The sequence below is a fragment of the Carcharhinus amblyrhynchos genome, unplaced genomic scaffold (assembly GCF_965287045.1).
Source record: "Carcharhinus amblyrhynchos unplaced genomic scaffold, sCarAmb.v2.hapA scaffold_49, whole genome shotgun sequence".
NCBI classification, from domain to species: domain Eukaryota; kingdom Metazoa; phylum Chordata; class Chondrichthyes; order Carcharhiniformes; family Carcharhinidae; genus Carcharhinus; species Carcharhinus amblyrhynchos.
In genome coordinates this window covers 656883-663425 of record NW_027649790.1, presented here as the reverse complement: position 1 = coordinate 663425, position 6543 = coordinate 656883, and positions in this window count along the sequence as shown.

Below are 6543 nucleotides of genomic sequence, written 5' to 3'. Positions count from 1 at the left end.
TTTGAGTACAGAATATTTAGAGTTACAGAGTGATCTAAAAAAGAGTTATTATGCAGCATTAATATGTAGAATTACAGAGTGATCTAAAAAGAGTTAACCTAGAGTTTCAGAATGATCAAATATACCGAGTTAATATATAGACTTACAGAGTGATCTAATATACCAAGTTAATATGCAGCAAGTTAATACGTAGTTACAGAGTGATCTAATATACAGACTTAATATATAGTTACTGAGTGATCGAATATACAGAGTTAATATACGGAGAGTTAATATGTAGAGCTACAGAGTGACCTAATACACAGTTAATGTACAGTTAATATACAGTTCATAATATAAAGGAGTTAATATACAAAGTTACAGAATGATCTAATGTACTGTTAATATACAGTGTTATCCCCCAATGGGTGATCTAATATAAAAGCAGTTAATATACAGAGTGATCTAATATACAATTAATGTACACAAAGTTAATATACAGAGTGATCTAATATGCAGTTAATATAGAGTTACTTTACATAATGTTAATACATCGATGATCTAATATACAGTTAATGTACAGAAACTTAATATACAGAATGACCAAATATACTGTCACAATACAGCAGTCAATATACATGGCGATCTAATATACAGATTGATTTGATGTGCGGTTAACGTACAGAGTTTATATATAGTGATCTAATGTACAGTTAAGATGGAAAGATAATATAAAGAGTGATCTAATATACAGAGTTAACATTCAGAGTGACATAATATAGAGTTAATATATAGAGTGATCTAATATACAGAATTAATATTCAAAGTTAATATCTAATATACTCAAGTGACCTAATATACAATGAGTTAATATATTCTGTAATGATATGCGGCAAATTAAGATACAGAATGAATTAAACAGAGTTACTATACAGATTGACTTAAAATACTTAAAAGTAATATACAGACTGACTTACTAAATAGAGTGATTAATGTACAGAATATCATGAAATGAATTGACTTTATTTATAGTGAATTAATATACAAGGAGCACTAATATAGTGTGCTTATACAGAGTGACCTAATATAAATCAACTTAATATACAGTGACCTATGATAGAGAGTATCCTAATATATACACAGTGCATAGTGTAGAGTGCTCTGATACATTTGTTTAGTGGACAAGTTGCTTTAATCTGTTAATAAGGACAGGGTCTCTAAATACTAACCAAATATGAACTAATCAGAGACAGCCATCATGAACTTGTAAAGGGTAAGTCATATCTAACTAAACTAGTTGGATCTTTTTGAGGAATTAACTGTAGTGAGGAAAGAAATGTCTGTACATGCTATTTTTTGGATTTGCAGATGACATTTGATGAAGTTCCACACAAGAGACTTCACAAAAATGGGAAGATATTGAATTGGACATTAGAAAATTGGTTTGGTGTACACTTGTATAATGGTAAACACTCAAAATTGGCAGATGTAGCTTATGATTTCCCCAGGGATCTCAATATTCATAAATGATTTAGGAAAAGGAATAGGGAACCATATGGGCACATTTGCTCATGACACAATGGCATTGCTGCGAGGAACAAATGAGGAAATAGTATATGTAAGAGAAGAAAGTTCTGAAGGATTGCATAAATTAAGTCAATGTGCAAAACTGTGGTGAATTATCTGATCATTATCTTGTTGCTGTTTGTGGAACCTTGCTGTGAGCAAATTGTTTCCTATGAGACATCAATATAAAAGTACACTGTTGGCTGTAAGGCAGTTTGACATCGATTAGAAAGATGCTACTGAATTGAAAATTCTTTTTGGGGCACTGTATAAATAAAAGAAAGACTTGCATTTTTAAAACATTTTTCACAACCATCATACTTCTCAACAACACTGTACAGCCAGTGAAGTACACTTTGAAGTGCATTCAAAGTTGTAATGGAGGAAAGTTGGCAGCCAATTTGTACTAAGTAACCTCCTCTAAACAGCAGTGCAATATGGACAGCTGTTTTTGTGACTTTGATTGTGGAATAAATATTGGCCAAGTCAGCAGGAATAAATCCCCAGCTGTACTTTGAAAGATCGCCATGGCAGTAAAATAACCCTCAGTTAACATCTCATCAGAAAAACATGTTTTCCTGACATCCCGTGCTCCGTCAGCACTGGGGTGTCAGCCTTGATTTTTATGCTTAAGCTTTGAAGTGGGACTTGAACTGAGAACTTTGTGACTTAGAGGTGAGAGTGCTCCCAAATGAGTCACAGTGAATGAGTTCAATTTTAGCTCTTTCTTTCTTTAAAGTTAAATCTTGAGTTTACACAATATTTGGATTAGTTTGGTTTTCAGTAGCACACTCTGAGTCCAGGGGTTGAATCTTCACCTGGAACCAGGAAAACCCGACCTGCTCGCTTCCACTGCTTGCAAACTGTCACCCATGTGTGATCTTGTGTGCCATTTTTGTCTTTTCACACAGTGTTCAGACCTGCATACATTTTGCAATAGGGTGAATGCAGTTAAAAGGCCCACTGCAGTCCTCCAGCATTACGCACATTCTCCCAACATTATTTAAAGACTTCCAAACCTCACACCTCATTGCCTTCACTCCTTCCACCCAGTCCTATGCCAGTCAGTACACCAAGATGCCTATGCCAGTTCATGCCCTTTCTGTGCCTCCCATGTATCATCTATGCCCCCTCAGATCAACCATGCCACCTCAACTTTCCCCATGTATCTTCTATAGCCAGAATGCACTATGTACATTCCTGAGGCGATCTGCAATAGCAATGGGAATTATCTTAAAATCTTGAAAAATCATTAAACCTGAACAATCTTTTAAAAAAAACCAAATGCAAATATCCTATCGTGGACAAAAAAAAACGGAAAAGGAAGACATTTGTAATCCATTAAGTGCCTATTGGCTTCTAAACAAACAAGAAGCCACATCAAAGACACATTCTGTAATTATAGGTGTGTAAAAGTTCAATAGTTCCAAGATCATCTGTTAAACAAAGGCTTTTGAAACCCAGCCAAGCACTCATAATGGTGCAGCTATCATAACAAAAGCTTCCAGCTCTATTAACAGAACAGATGTCCATTTCCATTTCAAAGCAGCGTATCTGTCAATAAGTAGAGGGGGAGTAGGTATAGAGCATTTCTTTTACTTGCAGAGGCAGTTTTTTTTTAAAAGACAGCCAATCTGGCAATTCAATTAAGTCAGAGTACAAAAACAGAACATCTTTTCACATTTTTGACTGCATTATGGTGCTTTCTCTCTCGGAAAAATACTAAAGTGCCTGTGAACGATTACATAGTGCTGGGTAATGTAAGCATCAACTCACCCTTAAATGACAGGTGCCTGTGATGAATCACTGCATTAAAAATACATCGACATTACAATACAGCACCAAATAGTGACATTTGAAAGTGCGAAAATATTTTAGACTTACCTTTCAGAAAGTTCCCAACTCCTGAGGAGGCTTTCCATTTTCTTCACAAACTCTGACATCTGCCTTGCTTTTAAACGGCTTCCAAAACACTGCATCACCAGACGAAAATGGTTTGCGGAAGAAATCCAACTTTTCTCCCTGATTTCAAATGGGGATTCTGACCTCAGTGAGGGGTGGGTGTACATGCACAATCGGCATTCCCTACCCACAAAAAGGTCAGAAGAAAATGGCGTGGGATTGGGAATGTGGAAGAAAACTGGATTTCCTTCAGAAAAATACAAGTGTGGCCATTCACACACTAAATTAGACCTTCACACCCAGACGAAAATTCGGCCCCAGGCTTCAACTTATTAAGATTGACAATCACCTTGTACAGGCACAAGCACTCTCTGCCTCACTCTCACCCAATCAATGTCAGAATGACTAACAAACAGAAACTGGAACACTGGCTGATATTTTCTCTCCTGACCTAGATGCACTGGGGCCAACTGCAATATTCTACTTCCATGACTGAGACCAAGTAAGTCAGTGTTGGTCAGAAAATGAATTGCTGAGACTTGGACATTCACGTGCATGGGTCTTAGATGGTAACAGGAAATACTGAGAGAGTTGTTAGCAAACCCGATTGGAGCTGTGGCTTCACAGTTAAAGGTACTGGCTACAAAAGCAGAGAAGTATCGCAGAACCTCTCCAAAGCTGTAGTATGGCCACAACTAGACTATTGCATCCAGTTCTGGTCCCACATTTTAGAAAGAATTTGAGGATTTTTGAGATTTACCACAATGATTCCAGGAATGGGGGAATTTCGGTTAGGTTGAAGAAGTTGAGTTTTTCTTCTCAGAGTAAAGGAGGCTGAGGATGATTTGACAGGAATGTACAGGATTATGACAGATTTAGGTAAGGTAGACAAGGAAAAGCTGTTCCCACCAATTGATGGTACAGGAGTAGGTGACACAGATTTAACGTTTTGGATAAGAGGTGTGGAAGATAAACTTCATTATGCAGCAAGTGGTAATCCTAGAATTTATGGTGCATGGTGGCATAGTGGTTAGCACTGCCGCCTCACAGTGGCAAGGACCAGGAATAGATTCCCGGCTTGGGATGCTGCCTGTGTGGAGTTTGCACGTTCTCCCGGTGTTGGCGTGGGCTTCCTCTGGGTGCTCGGTTTTCTCCCATAGTGCAAAAGATGTGCTAAAATTTTCCCTCAGTGTACCCGAACAGGTGCTGGAATGTGGTGACCGGGGGATTTTCACAGTAACTTCATTGCCGTGTTAATGTAAGCCTACTTGCGACACTAATAAAGAAATGAAATAAATAAGCTACTGACTAGAAAGGTGATGGAAGCAGAGGAGATGATTCATTCTGAAAGGAAATTGTTTCGGGCACTTGAGAGATGTAAGACCTGTGGAAGTGGGAACAATTGGATTGCTCTACAGGGAGCTGGCATGGATTTGATGGCTCAAATGGCTTCCATCTGTGCTAGGATGACTGCATGGGTTCTATGATCTTTTGGCCTATGTGGTTTATTGTATCATGTGAGTTAAGCCCTTAGGTTGTTCTCCAGAATTTGCCTCTTCTAACAGAATTTTAATTACACTCCATTGGTATCTGAAAACCGCTCTTTGAAATATCTTCATGGATAATAAGGAGCACTTGCTGTGCAGATCAAAATGGCAATAATATTTATTCTTTATTCCCCTTTGCATTAAGCTATAAGCCTATGGGGTGGTTTTTACTCACGTTAAGGAGCGTGGGCAAAAATTGCTGCCATTATGCAATGTGCTGATATAAAATGACATTGGAAGATCTGCTGGTATTAATGGTCCCCAACAATATACAAAAATTATAGAAAAACATTCATTTTGCACAATAATCTTACCTTTGTGGTGGAACTTTTATATCTTCCCCTATTGTGTAATAAAAATGATTTAATTTGTTTGTGCTTATGATGCTGCTGAGTCATTGGATCTTAATAGCCGATGAAGGAATATTTTGTTTTGTGGGAAAGTGTGGGCTACATTCTCTGGATTCTACTTTGAATATGTGTGAGAATGATCGAGGGGGTAACTCCCTCTTTTCATTCCTTTGGGAAACTTGCATGGCAAGGCTAAGAGCTTTTCCAGAGCTGCATAACTACCATCAGGTACTCAGTGCTGTTGCAGCAGAACCCTGATCTGCTGTACCCTTGTAGGTGGTTCTCAATTGAAATTATTCTGGATCAAATAAGCAGTCTGAAAACATTAAGAGAACAAAAAAAAAATCACTTGCAATTTAAGCATGGGACCTCTTACAATCTCAGGAGGCCCAAAACGCTTTGCTGTCATTTTCAAAGTATAGTTACGGTTGCAATGTAGGAGATGCAACAGCCAATTTGTGCACAGCAAGGTCCCAAAACAGCACTGTGATAATGATCAGAAAATCTGTTTCAGTGATGTTGATTGGGGAAAAATATTGGCCAGGATGACGAAGCACACTCCCCCTGTTCATGTTCAAAATTGTGCCATGGAACTTTCAAGTCTCATCTGAAAAATGGCACCTATGGCAGTGCAATGCTCCCTCAGGATTGGTGTGTCAGTCTGGATTTGCACTAAAGTCTCTGGAGTCTTCTGACTCAGAGTGCAAGAGTGCTACCAGGAGGCCGTGGCTGACAGATTAAAAGACTATTTATTATTTAAGGAGTGTTGAGACTAATCAGAGTGGGCACGTCACGTGTAGCACAATTTAGTGGTGCCAAGGCTGCTGTCTCTAGATGTCATGTAGCACAACTTAATGAACTCATGGGAGGCACAGAACCAAGAAATAGGAGCGAGATCTTAACCTTTTAACTCTATGTGTAAGCAACACATTTTAAGGTCACAGATCTGGGTTTAAATGATAGCAAATAGATCAGAAAAAAATTGCACCCTGGACAGCCATTCGCACTTTAAACTGACACTCAGGCCCAGATGAGGAACAGTCCCCCACCCTGGACCAGATGTCTGGTAAACGTTTGTGTTGCAGAGCTGGAAATCTTCCCAACTCTGCGCACCCAACACTTGAACAAAAATCTGAGTTTCGTGTTTCGACCCCACGTGCCAGCCAGAGAGGTTTACAGCATGGAAACAGGCCTTTTGG